This window comes from Amblyomma americanum, chromosome 1 (assembly GCF_052857255.1).
Source record: "Amblyomma americanum isolate KBUSLIRL-KWMA chromosome 1, ASM5285725v1, whole genome shotgun sequence".
Lineage (NCBI taxonomy): Eukaryota > Metazoa > Arthropoda > Arachnida > Ixodida > Ixodidae > Amblyomma > Amblyomma americanum.
This window is the reverse complement of record NC_135497.1, coordinates 271,651,846-271,672,651: the sequence shown is the minus strand read 5'-3', so window position 1 is coordinate 271,672,651 and position 20,806 is coordinate 271,651,846. Positions and strand designations below refer to the sequence as shown.

Genomic DNA, 20,806 nt, shown 5'->3' with positions numbered 1-20,806 from the left:
AGATGTGCTCAGTTTGTTCAGGATATGCGTGGTCACAGAAGAAGCTGATGCATCAGATATAGCTGCGACCTCAAGGAACGCGTCCGTCGGTTGGCCATTAACATCAATATAGTAGATACAGTGACTTAGGATTTGGCGTCCATTGATGTCGGTGAATTCTCGGCCATGTAAGAAAACTTATTGAACGTGGAAACGGAGGTTTGCACTTTTCAGGAGTTAATTTCTTCACCATCGCCCCACATGCTTCTAACCAGTCGTTTGAATTCCTTGCAGAAGGATAATGCGCATCTGCTTGTCTTCCCCTGAACCACTGCTCGATTTCGGGATTCACAAAACGTACTCAGCAAGGGTCACCAGTTTGTAGTGTGGGCTACTTCCTGCTTGAAAAGAAAGTAGGCTGCCACAGCCATGTTCTTCCTCATGAGCTTAGTTTGATCATCGGCACTTTTTTCAGCCTCATTTTGGCCTCTGAAATTGTCTGCGGCTGGCTCAAAATGTTTACAGCATGTTTGTGGCGTCCTGAAGCGTCGTGCTGCGCGGCCTTTTCACCAAGCTTGGACTGGCTTGACGATCCACGCACCACCGCCCGTTTTTCCGTCAACAAGTAGCTTCCATTCATCATATGCCCTCTTGCAAATTTTGCACCAGTAGCCGTCTTTGGTAAGCTCAATGAAGGAGAATCTCGTGACCTATGAACACCGGGAATGTCCCTTCGACTGTGTGCGCTCTTCCGTGGTTGGTTCCGGGTCTTCCGGGGGCAAACTGGGACACTCAGATGCAGTAGCGCAAGCGTCCCACGATTTTGCACTTTGATCTTGCTTCAAAGTTTTCAAAGGCAGGAAGAAGCTCTGGAGAGGTTGTTGCCGCTTCATTTCTGGCGTAACCTATTCAACAAAGAAATTCAGTAAGCCTGATTATTGAATTTTCATGCGCGTTTGTTACTGTTTACTGTATAATCCATGCCGTAACAAGTCTGCTTCGCGGGACAACCCATTTCAAACGCTCTTGTTTTCTAAGGCAGAACACCTTGCTGCGTTATAATAAATATTTTTCACCTTGCGCCGAAAGACTTCTCCAACTAAAATCAAAAGTACGTGTTTGTTGCTTATACAGTTTTCGTTGTTTCAACAACGCTTACCACTCTTTATCCTACGCTTCAGAAAAGGGCACGGCAAGCATGCGCGAAGCAGTATTCTCACGACGATGGAAATAAACAGTACCGCGCGAAAGCACTGTTTGGCTCATGACGTAGCTAACGTTACCACGGTTGCTAAACTGACTTCTACATATACTATCACTAAGATGCTAACTATAGTGGCTGTGATATAATTAACCATCACTACCACTAATTATCACTAGTGCTGAAACTATTCCTTTAGGCAAATTATCGACGGTTAAGTTTATAACAAGCATAGGCTTCGCTGTTGCAGTGGCAACGGCGAGAGACCGAGGATTCCCATGCTCGACTCTGGTGCCCACAGGAGTGTTTTCGCACTAATGAATTCGCGAATAAGAAAGATTATATCCCTACATATATCTAAGTGATATAAGATATATTGAGGATGTATAATGGATATTATACTATGAACTGAGATCAGAATTATGCGCTGGATACCGGCAATAGAAGGCGTGAGACGACCGTGCTGAAACAAATCAGCGTTTACATATTTTAGGCAGGCCGTATACCTCAGTGACTTAAGCACTCTGAATAGAAAACAATGTCATAAAGGTTGGTCATGTAAATATGATATTCTGATATAAAATATTGACCAGCTTATTCCATGACATTTATTTCCATCACATATTAAGAAACATTACATACTGGCAATTCGCGTGGTTCGGGTGTCCACCGAGATGTGAGACAGTTACTGCACCCTTTCCTTTCCTCAATAACCAATTTATTGTTGGTTTATGGGGGTTTAACGTTCCAAAGCGACTCAGGCTATGAGGGACGCCGTAGTGAAAGGCTCTGGATAATATCGACCACCTGGGGTTGTTTAACGTGCACTGACATCGCACTGTACACGCGCCTCTAGAATTACGCCTTTATTAATTCGCGAAATATGAAGCCATTGAATTATGCTTAAATATTGTTCCGACGGTGTTAATGTAGTTTTTGTTCATAATATAGAGGCATAATATCGAAATAAATCAAGAAATATTATCTACCAAGCTTCTTAACAAAATGATCACTTACCGTAATGCGGGAGATCAGAGGTCAAAAGCGAGTGGAAAGAGTAGCAAGTTCACCGGGTGGTGAACCCTGTGACTGCCTGCGTCTTCCGCTCCGCTCAGGCGTTCAGCAGCATCCGCGACGGCAGTAACGTAAAATCGGGGTTCATGCGGCAGGCCTGACGGCGCGGCGCGCTGTTATGCCGGCCTACTGCAACCACTGCGCGTTGTAACAGTCACTCCTCCGCACGCGCCGAATATCACACCAACGTCGCGAGGCACGGTGATCGGGAGCGATGCAAGCTCAGCCCTTGTGGTCACCGCTGGCACTTGGGTGGCGAATGGGTGACCGCCGTTAACTGCTGTCGTACGTTATTTGCGTCTGGGCTTCGCTCTTGGCATGGTGTCACGGAGTCCACTGGTACGATGCCGAGCGAACAATCAGATGCGCAGCGTAAACAAGCAGCCGATGTAGAAGCGCACACGTGACGAATAAACGCGGCGGGGCAAAACAAAAGCAGTCTGCCCAAACACACTATATGCCGCCACGTCTCTCTCAGACAATGCTGTTGGCGTCGGACACTGGAGAGCAGAAAGTGTTGGAACGTGAGGCGATACGCGCACTGGGCATTGCCCTTTACTTGGCGGTGTTGACGGTGGGGATCGGAGCCCGACGCGGTGAGGAGGATGCCGACACCCGTGTTTCATTAGTCCCGACCATGTGGTCCCGACGCGTGGGGCGGCCACGCAGGAGGGGAAAAACGGCGGAAAGTGGTCTTTTGTCCATGGTTGTAGACGATGCCTGCAAGCCCGCCGCGGGGCTCGGCCCGCCGACGGTGCCCCGGAGGCGATCGAGGCCCATTTGACCCATGGTCGGGGCAGGTGGGAAGATAACGCCCGCGCGCTCGTTTCGGCGGCGTTCGACACATAGGAAGAGCGGAAAAGGTGAATGGAGCCACCCAGTAGAGACAGGGCGCTGAATGCCTCCAAGCGAGACATGTTGTCACCCTTCCTAATAGACACCTTTAGTTGGGGCGTACGCAGTAAGCTTGCGTACGCATCTCTTACTGCTTTGCGTACGCTGTGAATAGTGTAAACACGACACTTTTAGTTGTCCGTTCTGTAGCGTCCCTCACGCGAACGCGTAAACAGTAGCGCCATCTGGTGACAAGACGTCAAACCACATCACCGCTCGGTTGAAGAAATTTTCATCCGTGATTACTGATAACTAGGGTGAGTACAATGCGAGCCTTCTTTTGTTCCAAGAAAAAAAAAACTATGCAAACCGAAGAATATGTAAGAATTGACTAAAAGCTAGAACACTGCTTCGCCAGGTGTCGTTGCTACGAGGAAAACACACCGCATTTAGTTGGGCCTAGGAGCTTGAAAATCACCAAATTATCTGGAAAACAGGGGCTAGTTATCGCTAACACCGGTACGTGTGGGCAATAGTAGGCGAAATAAAAGCGAACCGCTACCATTTAAGCGAGATATTGCGTAAGAGAATCCAGCAGCGACATGTATTTATTCCGAAGCGGGCGAGATGGTCGCCGCCATCTTCTCTACGCAGCACGTAGCGTCCCACGTTGCGTACGCTACACTATGCTTTATAACGGGCCGGCGTCCGCAACGCGCGGCTAGATACGTTGCGTTCTGCGCATGCGCATTTGTCACCTGCAGTGTCGTTGCGTACGCAAGCTCACTGCGGAAGTCCAACTAAAAGTGCCTAATAGCGGCAAAGAGGCGCCAGACGTTTCGGACCTCCCAGTATACCAAACTCGGAGGATAGCGTATTCCCCCTCACTGAAGTGGAATCTCCGTCCCTTTCAAGCCCCGCCGCGGTGGCTCAGTGGTTAGGGCGCTCGACTACTGATCCAGAGTTCCCGGGTTCGAACCCGACCGCGGCGGCTGCGTTTTTATGGAGGAAAAAACGCTCAGGCGCCCGTGTGCTGTGCGATGTCAGTGCACGTTAAAGATCCCCAGGTGGTCGAAATTATTCCGGAGCCCTCCACTACGGCACCTCCTTCTTCCTTTCTTCCTTCACTCCCTCCTTTATCCCTTCCCTTACGGCGCGGTTCAGGTGTCCAACGATATATGAGACAGATACTGCGCCATTTCCTTTCCCCGAAAACCAATTAAAAAAAAATAAGCGACAGGGCCTTGCATGAAAACGTCGTGAATGATGTGCATGTATTATTTTCCGTTGTTGCTCAATTTGCGTCTAAAAATTACCACCGTATTTATCTGGCGACACGGTGGAAAGTATAGCTGGCGGCGGGCGGAATTCAAGATAGTAATAATAATAATAATAATATTAATAATAATAATAATTGTTTTTTTGGGGAAGGGAAATGGCGCGGTATCTGTCTCCTATATCTTTGGACACCTGAACCCCGCCGTAAGGGAAGGGATAAAGGAGGGAGTGAAAGAAGAAAGGAAGAAATAGGTGCCGTAGTGGAGGGCTCCGGAATAATTTCGACCACATGGGGATCTTTAACGTGCACTGACATCGCACAGCACACGGGCGCCTTAGCGTTTTGCCTCCATAAAAACGCAGCCGCGAAATAATGTTGACAAGCGGCGATTTCTGAACTATATAGTCATAGTTTACGATTCTTGGGTATATTACCAACAGTCAATACAGGATCAATTAATATTATCGATTTAGTTTTTCTGGCCAAGATTGACCAAAAGAGGCAAAATTTTAGCGACGAACTTTGCAAGGCTCCGAGATGGTCTCAATTATTTACGCGCGCTGAATTTTAAGCCTACATAAACGCTGGAAACGAAGCAAAATAGGGGGATGCGCGGCCGTCTCCCAAGGAAGAAATGTTGGCGAGTGCGAGCGCTTCCACTGATATTTTTAACAGCCGTTTTCATACACAGGCCGGCGCCTCTGACGTGACACTTGCGGCACGTGCACGACCCCTTTTCATGCTGCTCCTGCCTTGCTCAGCCTCGCGTCACGAGTAGCAAAGCGCATTACCGCCTTCAAAACAGAGCGTCTCAGTGCCGGCTATAGTGCACACTTGCTTGTCTGCGGCCTTTCATAAAACGCCAACATTTATAGGCGCTTTTCATACGCGCCTTCCTCGAATCTTAACCCTCTCAATCGCCACTTTCAAAGCAAAAGGTGCAAGAAATAACTTCAAGGAAAAAGCTGCGCAAGCATTGAGTGATGACTTGCGAATGAACCTGCCAGCTCGGCAATTCGAATTCGAGCAAGCCGAGATCTATTTCTCTGCAATGTGTACAATGCTCGCGATGGCCGTCGCAAAAAATAAGAATAGTTTCTTTCAGGGCAGGGAGAGGGAAAAAGAGAGAGGGTCGCAGGTGCAGCTCGAAAAGCTGGAAGCAAAAATGACGTTAGAAATGCCGGACACGGGTATTCTCCAAGCTTCTCCCAAGCCTCCGGGCAACCGGCGCTGGGCCACGAACAGACAAATGTCGCTGATCGGTCTCCGGACTTCCTCTGTGAGTTCTTGTTTCTTTAATTACCGAAACTTCGCTCTGGTGCTTTTTATATATTTCCCTCTCTTTTTTTTTTACTTTTCAAAACTGAAAAAAAATTGATAAAATTGATGCCCCCAGCTGTTCGAGGGCGGCGACTCGAAAGACGGCCGAAAAGAGAAGGTGAAAGTCTATTTCCAGCCGTCCAAAGGGAAGACAGCTAAAAATAGCGAAAAGAGCGACGCTTTTCGTTCATTTTGCTATTCATTTGTCCTGAGACCGGCTAATTAGAAGCGCGCTCGTCAACTGCCTATTCTCGAAATGGGGGCCTCGTCTGCGATGTTGTTACCGAGAGTTTGAAATCCTGCGCTCAGACGATGACTGCGCAGGTTGATATGACTAAAAACTGAATGTCTGCGGCGAAAACGAAAAAAATATATACTGCAGGAGTTGTCTCCGCGTTCCCGCCAGTGAAATCCTCTAAACCGCTGCCATATCGCTCACTGCCACTCCGAACGCGTAACGATTACAGTTCCTGCGCTGCCTCCGCCGTGGAACTGAAACAACAATTTGCCCTTCAGAACCCGTTGGCATTCGAGGCCGAAGAGGTCAGCGTAGCTGATGTCCTCGTTGAGCCAGGGCTGCGTTCTTTACTAGAGCGGTTTAGCATTTATATCAACCATTAAAAAGGCGCGCAAGGATGCCTGGAGAAGTTAAAACAGGCGCATGCTGGAAAACCCGTTCGCAAATTCGTATATACTGCATGCACCTCTTGCGGCATACCTTGCAGAACATCATGCGTGATAACAAAGCCGGCGGTAATGCACTTGGCATACTTGTTTGCAGCTAATTACGGTCACAAGCGCACTATGAAATTTCATTGGTGCCATAATTACTACTGCATCTCGACTCTGGCGCCTAGAATAAAAATTAAGATAGCTGTCATTTCAATGTGGCTGGTCTTTGTAGGGAGTGGTTGCAATTCGTTAACCTGAAAATTGAACGAATCGCAAGAGAGAACGAAATAAAATCTATTAATAAGCAGTATCAGTTCACAGCGCTCATTGTCTCGCCTTGTCACCTTGCTTCACGGCATATGCAAGCACGTAAGCGAGCAATTCAGGGGGAGTTAATTCTATGTACAGTCTTCGGCGCAGTGTTATTACAATGGTTATACCTAACGTGACGAGCGAGGAATGCAACCCGAAAATGCATTTCTGGCAAACTGCGTGATTATTGTTATGGCGAGGTATGTAATTTGCTAGGTTCACACGGACTGCGCACCCGGAAACATCAGTTATCAGGCATTGGTACTTCGTCGTTTGTGTTTGTTAAATGTGTCCCCACTCACCTGCTATCCCCACTCTGAAGGGACCCGGCGTGACATGCACGACGATGCAACACAGCAAGCAGTTGTTTACTTTCGTAGATCCTGTGGTAATGCATACTAATATATACGCGACAAACTCGGTAGTGGATAGCTCACTGGTGATCATCCACAAAATACCACCCTCACTCACATTATTGTGACCGCTGCCAAAACAACTGCAACGACGACATCCATGAGACTTGTCCCAAACGTATCAACTGAAACCAGCCGGTCGCATATGCAAAGTTAGTTGCAGTAAAAAAAAAAATAACGATGGAAAGCAGAGAGGGGGGTGAAGTGGAAAATTGCAAACACGACCGCCTGGAAAAAACAGCAATACTAAGACCAACGCTGTTTTTTCTTTTTGTTATTTTTTGGCAGCAGACCTGAATACGTCGACTTTTGGCTCCATGCGCTGCTGTCTGCGACCATTCATTGCATGTAAAAGACACTGATACAGCTGTCCTAAATTCCCGTTGGTCATCGAGTTTCATTTTGTCACCTCGTAAGAACAGCTGCCTACTGCTGCTCAAAGATAGGAAAGAAGAGTGAAGATTGTTATTTGTCGATGGCTTTTGGTATGGACGCTGCAAAAATACCAAGTTCCGTGCTTTACACCGGAAAACACAGCTCGCCTCAACTCGCCAGCAGACGACTGGAGCAAACCGGCAAGTCTGCGATCGCTCTTGACACAAGCGCACGTAATTACACGAGCGTGGTTGACCCGTGCAATTAATTGCACTTGCGTAAGCGTTATTCTTCTGCCCACAAAACCGCATCGTTCAATTTGTTAATATCAACAGCACTGCTCATTTCCACAGATTATACATACCCACATTCTCAATTGAATGGTACTCCGCATGGTCAATTGTCTCTTACTTAGATTTAACTTTTGTTTTTATCTCCGCTTTCGAACTCTGCAGATACCAAAACTGACTCTAAGCATCGAAACTCTTTTCCTCGTTTTGATATCGACATGCTCTTCGAGTATCAGACAACCTTATTGCAGCGGTTCTAACTACCTCTCCAGCTGCAAAACTTCTGCGCAGTTACTTCCGTCATCAGAATCACATACTGAAAATTACGTACGTAAGAAGTTTGGTGAATTTTTTGTGCTTGCATAAAACGAGTCTCAAAATGCCCCATTCGTTGAATGGTTAATTCGTTACAGACTTCCGTCTATTATTCTGTCATGCTGTCTGAAATACACAAAAACCGTGCATCTGTTCAGTGCGCCTGAAGTGTGGATGAGGGCAGGGGAAGTGTACGCCTCCATTCGGAGCAATCACAAGAAGATGGTCACGGTGCGCCTGCGTACCCTGTGCTCGACAGAACACGCAAAAGCACGCACGCACCAACGCTAGGAGCGACGAGGGGCTCACCCTCAGCATGTCGAAGCGTCTTCTTGGCGGCCTCTTGACGAACAGGTAGCCCTGCTTGACGATGTCGCCGGACGAAGAACCGCAGAAGCCCTGGTCAGCCATGCACGGACAGAGGAAGGGACGGTGGGCACTTGGCCGCGACTCTCCGGACCCAGTCCACGCCTCGAGAAACTACTTCCCTCGCTTCCACTACTGTCGCGAACTTTTCAAAAAGCGTGCACACACAACAAGCTCCACGGCCGCCACTGCCTCCCACGCGGAGGCCGGTCAGCGGTCGCGACGGCGTGTCTCGCCGGGTGCGCGCGCGATCGCCGGGACGGAAGGCGTGCGCAGCGGGCGACGCGCGCGGAGCACGTCTCTGCTGCCGAAGCGCGCACGTTGCTCGCTCTCTTTGGCCGGCGCGGCCGAGCCCCCTGGTCGCGCCTCACGACGCCGGCGCGCGCCAAGCGCTCACGGGGGAGCGCCGCCCCGTGTTGGCGACGCGAAGGACGGGCCCCCTCGGCGCCGCTGCTGCAGCTCGGAGCGGCCGCGGTCTTCGCTGCACTGTTCGGCCGCGTGTAGGAAAGTTTTCTCGGGCCGTTCGTGCCTAGAACTCGCTCCCACAAGGTACTGGACGAGTACACGTGCTACTGAGCGTCGCTTGACAGTGAACAGGAACGTGCGGTTCGCGAGTCAGAGAATTCAGACCTTTCCTCGTGTTGTGCAAAGGTAGGTAAGGGTTGAGTATGATTGCCCAGTTGATATATTCTGAAAGGTGGCGTTGGAAGACGAGAACCCTTCCTTTCGTGAACTTTAGCGGAAACACGATTGCTACTTTGAGTGCAAATTTGGAGCATGTCATTTTATAGTTGGTTTTCTCACAATAAAGACAGCGAGAAAAGAAGTACCCATCACAACCAAAGGCAATACCCATGAGCGTGCTTGTGCTCAACTAAAACAACAATACGTAGTGAACATTCGTTTCCGAGGACGGCTTCTTAGGAAGAAAAACGAGACTTGCTTTGTGGGGAGGCTTCAGAGTCCACTACCCTTCACTGTGCAGGTGACGTAGCATGACATATCCTGAAGATAATTACGGTTTGCTAGGCCATTTCGTAAAATGAGCACTCTTTTTAATCAAACAGGAAAGCCTCAACATTGTCCAGACGGGGCTCTATGCAGGCCGAGTTTTGAGGCCAGCGCCGCTGGAACCTAACTTCGAAAAGCAGACGTCAGCGCCGCTACTCCATTAAGCACAAGGTGCCAACATACTTTTATTTTCTTGTTTTATGTGAAATGTTCGCTCTCCCGTCCAAGTACAACAATCATGTCAATCCTAGTTATTTGCTGAGCAAGCACTTGTTCGACTATATTTTCCCTGCCACTAAACCCCTTTCCATCCTTTTTCCTCTTTTTATCCTCTTTGTATTCATTTGTTTTCCAACCTATGCCCAACTTCTCATATATATATATATATATATATATATATATATATATATATATATATATATATATATATATATATATATATATATATATATATATATATATATATATATTATTGTTGTGTGTGTAAAGGGTGTTTCACCTAAGACTGCACAATTTTAAAAAATAGGGTTTTTGAGTTAGAAGAGCGCTTTTTCGGCATAGTGTTGTCAGCATCAAAGTAAAGTTAGGACGTGTTAACTAGCAGGCTGGTTAACTTATATTGAACAGTTTTCAGCTTTTCAGCTACTAACGTTAAGCTCCTTAATTATTGAGAGGCATGTAGTCCATTGTAATTAATATCCAAGTCAGTTTTTAGAATGTCGAAGACGCGGTTAGCCTCGGCGTTGTGGCCCAACAAATTTTGGCTATTTCGATCGATGAGTTACGTGCACTGGAGGGGTTGCTTTGCCTGCAAGCTTCTCGAAAGCGCATATATTTTGGCGCGATGTAGCCAGAATTTGTTAGGTCACAGAACCGAGGGTAACCGCATTTTCCAAATTCTAAAAACTGATATGGATGTTACTTACGGTTGGTTATATGCCTCTCAATAATTAAGGAGTCTAACAGTAATAGGAAAAAGTTAACTATCCAATATTAGTTAACCAGCCTGCTAGTTAGCACGTCTTAGCTGTATTCTGATGTACGACACCGCTGACAATGATATGCCAAAAAAGCGCTCTTCTAACTCAAAAACCGTATTATGCCCCTCAACCCCTCAAAACCCTGCATAAACCATAAACCTTTAACGTCCCAAAGCGACTCAGGCTATATGAGGGACGCCGTAGTGGATGGCTCCTGATAATTTCCATCACCTGAGGCCCTTTAACGTGCACTGACATCGCATAGTACACGGACCTCTAAAATTTCGCCTCCATTGAAATGCGACCACCGCGGCCGGGATCGAACCCGCGTCTTTCGGGTCAGCGCAGCTGAGCGCCACTCCCTCTGTCAGTCAGCCTAGGTAGAATCGCGCTTGTTATTAAATTACAGGGTTGACTCTCGCATCTTTGCTGACAGTGGAAACCTCCTATGAGCAAGTTTTTAGTTACTTGATGGTGCAAAGGAATAAACGAAAGACAAGGAAAAAATCACTGGTTTATGTTTTAAAACACCCGGCGTGAAGGCCAGTAGGGGTGCGCTTTTGTGAAAATTCAAACTCAGTAATGTCGACGATGAACACACCTGTGCAGCGGGTGAACGACACAATTAGATCAATAAAGCCAATTGCTGGGCTGGTTGGTTCATGTTTTTAAAAGCAGAGTTTATAAACATGTCTGTGAAGGTAACAGGCGCCCGTCCTGTCGGTTGTCCCTTATAAAAATGGTCGACAGACAATCTTTAGACTTCTTATAGGCTATATTGCCTTCCTATAGATATTTATTTTTGTCCATTCATAGTCTATAGACTGTCTACAGACAAAAGTCTACTAAAAGTGTATGGCCATAAATCTATAGACTGTTTATAGACTATCTATAGGATTTGTATTGCCTATAGACTGTTCTCTAGGGTCTGTCTATGAGAGACTTTAGACTTTATAGCCAGAAGTCTATGGACAGTATATGGGCTGTCTAAAGAAATTTTTGTAAGGGGTCAGTCTATGCGTCCGTCCTTCGTTTGCGGCGCTATAAATTTTTACCTTCATAAACATAGTTACAAGCTCAGTTTTGTGCGTTCAGCTTCAGAAATTAGCAAGACTCAGCGATTACCATGCTGCTTGCTCAGAAAAGAAGCCAGCTAAAAAGTTTGCTTGTCACTGTCGCTTGAGCTTTAACTTACTAAGCTGAGCCCGTCGTTGTTTATTCGTACCCATGAATATTAATATCCACGCGCGACTATTAATATCATATCACTCAAGATTTCTAACCATCTGTTTATTTTATTAAGATTGTTATAGCTCTTACTCATCATGTTTCGAGATTTCGTGGGGTCTGCTATCACCCTGAGATCACAGCGCCATTTGTGGCAGGAACTAGAAAACAGCATATTTCGCATAGAAACTTGTAGCGCCGTCTCCTACCATAGCATTGCAGAAACAACCACCTGCCGCATGCCAATGATAACGTCTCGGTGCAATATGGTGGATAGGGTTGGGACTATGTGAGAATGACATCAGGGGACGAAATGGCGGCATAGTTTCGGTTCCTCGAATCCAAGATGGCGGTCAATAAAATTGGTTGCGCCCTCCCATTCCTTTCCGCCCTCACCCCCCAAAAACATCCTACAACGGGAGGAAAACTGTCACGTTACGGGACCGCTATATGTGTGTATAGATTCGTTCCGCTATACATACTCCGGCAACAAGGGGCACCCATTTGAGGACAGTTCTGTACCAAATTTGGTAGGCAAATAAAACCCTATGGGTTGTGGTATAGAAATAAAATCACAATTAATAATAGGCAAACATTGTATACATGCAATTACTAATTGAAGCGTTGCCATATCGCGCCGCACAGCACACGGGCCTCTAGCACTTCGCCTCCATCGAAATTCGACCGCCGCGGCCGGGATCGAACCCGCGTCTTTCGGGCCAGCAGCCGAGTGCCATAACCACTGAGCCACCGCGGCGGCTGTCTAACCATATGTAAGCTGAAGAATTAAACAGACAGTTACCCAAATTTCACTAATTAGAGGGATAGGCGCAACCGCTATCTGCTTATCGGGTGTCAACCAAGTCCTGTATACATGCAACGGAGGCAGCATCTTCCTGAGTCGACATTTTTAGTAAAGCTCTAAAGATTTTAAAAATCACCCTGTGTATGACTTTACCTTGTGTTTCCAGTATCGCATTAGGCATCCTTGTTTAATTGACTTAACGGAAGCACCGCATAGAGCCCTCTCTTCTGTCGCAGAAATGAAATTCGTTCAATTAATATCGGTGGACTGTATAAACCGTGACTGCGAAGATAAGCTCGACGCGGTCGACATTTTCGCCGGTTAAAAGTCCTTCTCGTCGCAGAGATTAGATGTACATATGCTACATATTCATTTAGATCATTCATGGCCATACATTTTAGTAGACTTTTTCTATAGACAGTCTTCAGACTATGAATAGGCCAAAATAAATATCTATAGGAAATCAGTAGAGTCTATAAGAAGTTTATAGACTGTCTACAGATCATTTTTGTAACAGATGGAAGAACAAACGAGCCGTATGATGCTATATGGGCTGCCCAACGGCATAGAGCTTCTCAAAGAGGCGCCACTGAACATGCGACGGACCGTCCGCTACGAAAATTCCGCGAAATATGAACTGCTTATTGGCTTGGCTAGTGCCTGGTCGGAAATGAGAATTGGGTTGTGGAAATATGGCTTTACCGCCATTCGGGAGATTTTATATTTCGAATACTATTGATTAAAACGCAGAAGTGGCATCCACGCAGTCACGAAACCTTCTGCAAGATCTTCAGTTCGACGGAAAGACAAAGCTGTGCTCCGTGTGCGAAATTGCTTCTTTGAATTCGTGCGTTTCACACATCTTTTATTTATTTTTAATGCTTCGCGTGATTTGGAATGACTGAAGCTCTTTCTGAGGTTTTTCTTTCTTTTTCTGAAAAAATGTTTTTTTTTTTTTTTGTGCGGCCGAATCCCATGTTCGGCTAACTACCAGCCAAGCTTAACAGGAAGTTCACACTTCCCACTATCGAAATGATGCATGAACGATCTACCTTTCTTTGTTGATAACTGAATGCAACACAATGCAAGACGGTGCTTCATTACCTATGTCGCACGCGCGTTTTCTAACAGGCTCTCTCACATATAAAAAAAAATTAAAATTTCAGCAGAAGGATGATCTGTGATCTGTCGCAAAGCCGTTTAGTACCGCGAATGCTATGCGGGCACCTTCTCCGGCCATCCTTGCAGTTTGGGCTCTCATGAAGTTGTCAGCGGTGTCGTTTCCCCGTCGCGGAAGACGGCTAAGCGTCTGAGAGGTCTAAGCCAAACGAATCTTCGGCCAGTGGCGATGGCATTACTTCCCGCACTGTCTCTGGCGGGTGGAGCCGCGTTGACGTCTTCTCTTTCTCACTTATTGCACGAACGTTAAGAGGGCAGGCTGTCGCCTGGATCAGTGCAGAAGCGCTATTCCTGTTATTGCTTGGAGTAACATAGGCGGGTCATTTTCTTAAAGGCCCCTCACCATGTTTGGGCATTGTAACTAAGCGAGCGCAACGAGTATAGTTCAAGCGACTACAATCGCCTCTGCCGTACGCGCCGCGAAAGACGCTGAAGATTGAACGAAAGTCCGCTCACGTTTCTTCGGCATAGCTGCAGTCTGCTTTCTTTCGTCAGAGAAGGAACGTGCGCATAAGGCTCTACGTAAATGGCGCAGAAAATTTAATCGGTCGATCATCGCGCTTGACGAAGGACGTGCTCCTGCAGTCGTCTTGCCGCCTGCGCTGCGCAGCTGCGCCCTCTGCCTTCCTCAGTGTTGTTCGATTGTAACTTCACCTTCTATAGCAACCTCGCTTTTCTCGAGCACCTGTGTATTGCGTTCGTTTATTTCTTTTTGCGTCGCATATTAGCGACAAGCGTCGGCGTACATTTGCCACGGACATGACGCAGACTTCTGACGTAGCTTTACGCCTGTCCCAAGAGAAGGGAAGAGTGAGAGAAAACTTTGGCTTGCGGACGCTAGCATTTCGGGATGCGAGATGAGCTGTCTTGGAGAAAGCACGTGCGGCTCAGAGAAGCGTGACAAAACTGCTTCACTCTGACAAGCTGCAACTCCGCTGTTAACGAGTTCTCACAAGACATTTTTGTGGGGACACGCTGCCTGGATGTAAGAAGCCGGCCTGACACGGCTTCGATATAAATTAATATTGTGATAAGTTTAGTATCTGGCTTCGGCGAAGTTGTCCGAGTTGGTTTCGAGGCAGATTCCAAAACAGGTAGGCGAGGTGCGAGCTGAGGAGGATGATGAGGAAGACAACTTTATTTGAGGCCAACACTGGTCAATCCCCCGCCGTGGGTATGTGCCATTAAGCCTGAGGACATCATCATCATCATCACCAAGGCACAGTGAAGAAGAGCGCTTGCTCCTCCAAGAGCTGCTGATGATCTGCCGAGTCCGAGCTAAGCCAAGTGCTCCAGAAAGGAGGATGAGGGTAAGGGTAAGAGAAATAAGGAGAGGTAATGGCAGTGTTACTTGAGTACAGAATGTGTTCTGTGTATGCCCTGATCTATGGACAGCTGGGACAGCTGAAGACTGGTGAGAATAGCAGTGGTCTCTCAGCTGATGTATGGCGTTCTGCCAAAGAGAGCTTTGCAGATGAAGGCGCTTTGCAGATGCAGGGCGGTCGAAATTATCCCGCATACCTTCACTACGGCCTTCACTTTCTGCTTGAAGTCACTGATGGGCGGCACCCAAGTTGGCCTTTTACGGCTATAAAATGACTGATAGCTCTCGAAACCCGAATTAGTTATCGCGGTCAGGGCACCCATTATGTTCGTGCTGCGCGCGCATGCGGAGCGGTCTCGTCGGCCTCATCAAACGTAAATACTGGACAAATGCCTGTATCGACCGAAGAAAGTCAGAAGTCGGGGCTTCTTTTGTAAATTCGGGGCAGTGCCACAAAATTCGGGATGGTTGGCAACCGTAATATCACCAATGAAAAAGAAGCGAAAAAAAAATAAATCGCGAAATATGTCATGAGCCCTTCAATTTTACCCTAAAATACGGTCCTGAACAATCATATTACCTCCTTCCTTACGGTTCGAGAAATTGGCGTTTTTTGTAGGTTCCTTTTATTATTTTTGATAAAAGTAAAGGGCGCGGTTAGACAGCGCGCGAAGATGTTCAAACTCTACTCTTCCTACGCGCTCATGACCTGACTGCTAAAATGTTTCCTGCGCTCACAATGACTAATTCTGAGGGTCGTAGGAACTCAATGGTGTGTACTAAACACTCAAACTTCCCGCGGTAATTTTTTAATGCTCAGTGTCATGCAGCACGGGTGGCATCCGCGCTAACTAGAAGCGTTTGTTCAGGTTTTCTGGACTTTAAATAATAAGTAGTGATATGAAACTTCATTTGTCTAATACAAATTTTTAGGTAATTTATGGTTTATTGTGCACCATCAAACGTTAACACCTACCAAAGGATCGGGTCAATAGATGACGTTTCGGCTTCCGTACGCAAGCCTTGTTCACTGCCGAAATGTCGTCATCTATTGACCCAACCCTTTGGTCGGCGTTAACCGTTCATGGTGCCGAATTAACCATTACCCGACCAGACGAGATTTCGTCATACCTTAGATTTCAAGTTATGGTTTATACTTTCACCGATATGCTTATAACACGAAAAAAGAAAATATTAAAAAATTATGAAGTATACAAAACGTTGCAATTGTTTTATTGCATTAAGCGCTTGAAAGTTCCAAGGCTCAAACAAACTTCGAGGCATAAAAAAATATCTGCTGCCTCATAGAAAGCAGCTATTTTTTGTAGGTGTTACAAAAGCTATCCTTCTTCTATAAATATGTTTTCCGGAAAACATTAGAAAAAATAAATACATCAACTAATATAGAGTCGGTTCTGAATTATTCTGAACGGTGACTTTTAGAAAGTAAATTTGGAATTCTAATATACAAAAAAATTGTACGCTACCAAAATTTAGGAAAGAAGACAGCAGAACTAGTATTCTAAAGAAATGCACATATAATGAAGGAAAAAGATGACTAATATGTACCAGGTGCACAAAATGCTTAGAATTAAAGTGACTAAAGGTTGCGTTTCAAGTGAAAAATATTTTGAGGCACAGAAGAAAACCTTCTCTAACCAAGGTTCACGTGCCACTGCGCCAAACAGTTCCTTATTATTGAAATACACATACTGTCATCCAAAAGCAGCAATGTGCTTGTGGCACATTGATCGAATGAAGCGCCTATGCACTTGCGGCATTTTTGATAGGCCATCAGCTTTGGCTCGACGTTGTTTGCTCAGGATGAGCATCGAGACATACATATTCGTTTTCACTGAAATCTTCTTGCCTGTATTGTGAAAAAAACCCGATAACTTCGCTCCATCTCGTCACCTGTATGGCCTCACTGCTTCACGGATATCGGGCGGATGCACTGGCTGGCTGGCTAGCTGGCTGGCTGGCTGGCGACCGACCAACCGAGCGAGCGAGAGGCCGACTGACTGACTGACTGACTGACTGACTGACTGACTGACTGACTGACTGACTGACTGACTGACTGACTGACTGACTGACTGACTGACTGACTGACTGACTGACTGACTGACTGACTGACTGACTGACTGACTGACTGACTGACTGACTGACTGACTGACTGACTGACTGACTGACTGACTGACTGACTGACTGACTGACTGACTGACTGACTGACTGACTGACTGACTGACTGACTGACTGACTGACTGACTGACTGACTGACTGACTGACTGACTGACTGCGTAAGATATCGAAAGCAGCAGCGGCAACACTGAAATAGTGCGCGATATCTATGGGTCGCCGGTCGCCCGCACTCAGTGAGCATGGTAAGAAAAGAGTTCAACCCGATATCTGCTCGAAAATGTGCTGGCAAAGAAGTGCAGTTTGCCAATGCACAAAGCTGAAGGCACAGAGCAAAAATTAGCCGATGAACAAAGACGTGTGCTAACAGTTAAATATTTCTGCTGAACACAATAACTCGAAGAAAACAACACTTTTAAACTTGTTGTCACTTAACCCGATATATCCCGAATTTTAAGTCTTGAAATAGCGACCAATTTCTACCTACGAAATTCAAAAAAAGATTAAACCCTGCACAATGAAGGGAGGTAAATAATTTATATCCTTGCAAAATACCGCTTTTAACAGGCTTCTGACTGTGGTTCTGAGGCTGAACTATTTTTTTAATGATTCACCACGTCTTTCTTGAAGACTCGACAAATAGTAAAAAAATGTAAATATACAAGGGATACGCGAATAATCGGAGTTGTTCCTTTCAGTACAGGAGAAAGGAGAAATTAAGCAACAGCCAAAGGCATAGCCTGACAAGGATTCTTAATTGCTTCATCCGGCAGTAACAGCAAACATGATGCATATATACGCAAAGGTTACAATAACAGAGCGCATAATGGAATAAACAGGCATTCGTTTCAAAACCAAATCGAATACGAATAGTGCAGTTTTGATACTGAATCGAATGCGGATAGAATAGCTAAAAACCGAACCACGAAAACGAATTGAATATGCTACGAATATTCACTACTTGTACGAATACTCGAACAAAACGAATGATCGCGCAAAACAGCAAGCGCTCTAGCGGTGGCGCTGCGGCACGGCACTATCACTAGGAGTTGGACGTTTTGGTTTAAACCGAAAAATACCGATAAACGTACGCCGAATTCATTTTTTTGAAATTCGGTTTTTAACTGAAAAAGTTCATATGGGGTGGTAAATCAATTCAGTAAAGGAGGACACTCACAGAGGCAAAAATACTAGAAAGCACTGTGTTCGTTTAGCTTCGTCTTTGATTGATTGAAATAACTTTATTATCGTACAGAGAACGATGGGAGGACCCATCCACTTAGACGACGGTTCTTCCTCTTTTTGTCTTACTCAAGGACGCTCTAAAGTACTTGGTGTAATTTTAAACCGGTTAATATTTGTGACCACGTCATGCAAGACACTGCAATGGCCCTCATCTGCATGAGGGTTGCATACATTGCCGTCTGTATTTGTTGCGGGTAATTTCTTCGTGTTTGACGAGCCCAAGGCAAAATAAGCATAATTTTTTATGCATGGTCCCCGGCTCGAGCCGGTCCGCTAAATGTGCATCCTTTTCCGAAGTAATAGCTGCCCTCATAATTTGTGTCATGAGACAGCGTTCTTAATATCTTGAAAAGGAGGTTTTGAGTACGAGCTGCAGTTCAGCAAAAGCTTCTTTTCAGTGTTTTTTTTTTCTGGCGGCCCCTATTCGGGGAATAAAATATGGCGCATGCAAAGATCAGAAACCGCTGGCAATTCTCGCGGTCGTCAAAAGGCACTGTACAGCAGACTTGAATGAAGTTCGATACATAATGCTTATTGAAAGGCACTGCCACTCTGAGTCCGACGTGCGTACCGCAAACAGACCACAAACTTCCATTTTATGGCACTTAATTCTGTAAGTGAAGAGGTTCAATTCCAGACACGATCTTTCTAGTAGGATTTGTTTTTCCCTTACATTAGCACAAAATTTTGTGCTAATGTGCTCATAAATGCTCCGGAACATCGCATATTCTTCCTGGTCACTGCAAATAGCCCCTACACTGTTTGGTGTTGCATCAGTTCAACTGCACTTTCCCAAACATTTTCTGTCTTCTCTGCCCTAATACTGAAAATATCCGTTTATACTGCCGGCCACAGTTCAATGGATTACAACTTGTGCAACTGATGGGCGTTTTCTAAATAGCGTGGCAGCCCCATTGCTGATGTAGGTAACCTGATATTATTGGAGGCGTTTTAAAGCAAGAATACTGTTTCCGGCTGCGCCTATAGGCATTTTTGTCCGTCAAATTATGTGCACCAATTTTGCCACAAGGTTCTGCGTGGGTCAATTTTAGCCTGCCAGATTGTGTGCCCTGATTTTTGTCTGCAGCTGCTGCACTCCGGGGGCACAGGGTATGGGTTCTACGTCAAAGCAGTCGCACTGTGTACCATCTATTCTCACGTGGTGCAGGTGGACCTGCACCAGTGGATGCAGTCAAGGTGCCGGAGCAATAGCAGCACTCAGGAAAGCGTCATCTGTTCTCGTGTAATCCTAGTGGCCCTGAAAGTAATTGCGCTCAAAGGGTGCGTCGACACAGCTGCCCACACCACAGCGTTAGAGGCATATATCGGTTGATTTTTCTAAGTCCAAACTAAAAAAAAGGGGCAACTTGCTTTTGATTTTTTTAGTCCTGGGGCTATATTGGGGGCTACGGCGGGTGCCATATGAGAGGCAGAATTCTTTAATTAGTTTGCTAATTAGATACATACGTTAATTAACTTTTATCGTTTTTTTATTTTAAGGGGTATTCTGTATTATCTGTATTGAAGATCGTCCTCCAAAAGACTAGCCAAGAAAAAAAATTCATGAACAAACTTTTAGCGCGCTTACGAGGCGAAAAAAGTTACCCTGGTAAGCGGCTTCACCCCGTAACTCAGCGGCGGTGAGCGCCTCTGACGTAATCGCTCCGCCCTGCACTTTGCTTCGCACTGCTTCCAGTTCTAGGCTTCCAAGCACCCGGGGCGCTTTCAGCGGAGTCATCTTTTGGGAGGATTTTCAACAAATTTGCTTCTAAATGTTTTCCGACTTCCAGCAGAGACATCTTTTGTGAGCATTTTAACAAATTTGCTTCTAAATGTCCTGCGGCGTCAACAAGGAGGCCTAAAGTGTATGTTCTGGCCGAAGAGTTTAAAATCGGCGTGCTTGTTTTCGCAAGAGTGAAGCCCGAGGCCAACATTCGACAAATAGCCCAGTGCGCCGATGCAAGCATGGCATCAGTGTAAAGTCCTTGTCAAGCATGTATCCTTTTCATGCGAGTCGGCACCCGGTGCTGAGTGCGAAAGACTGAATGAAGGCAGGATTTCTGCATTTGGGCCCTGATTCAGTTAGACAGAGGTTCTGGCTCTTTACAGTAGGTGATCTGGAGGGATGAAGCACAGTTCTTTCGCAGTTCGTCTGTGAACCTGCACAGCGCCCATTAACTGGCTGGTGTGAACCCTCACTGGCTTCGAGCGCACAAATACCAACAAATGTGGGCAGCGAACGTTGGGTGCGCCATTTTCAGCGATCGAATCGTTGACCCCTACTTTTATGAAGATCTAGTCATCGACTGGGAGAAAGAATACTGCGAACAAATTCTGGAAGGAGAGGTGGAAGATTTCCTTGAAGACAGGCCTCTCGAAGTGCTCAGGGAAGCGTGGTACCAGCACGATGGAGTGCCAGCGCATTCTTCTGGGCGTGCTGTGAAGCATCCTCAAAGTGCTAAGGGAAGC

At 46.2% G+C, this 20,806-nt stretch overlaps 1 long non-coding RNA gene and 1 pseudogene across 2 annotated transcripts in view; one reads left to right on the top strand and one right to left on the bottom strand.

Annotated features, from left to right (window-relative positions):
• The window catches only part of LOC144115074 (uncharacterized), a 290,915-nt pseudogene extending 282,171 nt beyond the window's left edge, over positions 1 to 8,744 (bottom strand). The window contains exon 1 of the transcript XR_013311235.1: positions 8,374 to 8,744. The product of XR_013311235.1 is annotated as an uncharacterized LOC144115074 (transcript). The remainder of the gene's footprint in view (positions 1 to 8,373) is intronic.
• LOC144115075 (uncharacterized) overlaps positions 1 to 20,806 on the top strand; it is a 66,343-nt gene that overhangs the window by 24,218 nt on the left and 21,319 nt on the right. The window lies entirely within an intron of this gene.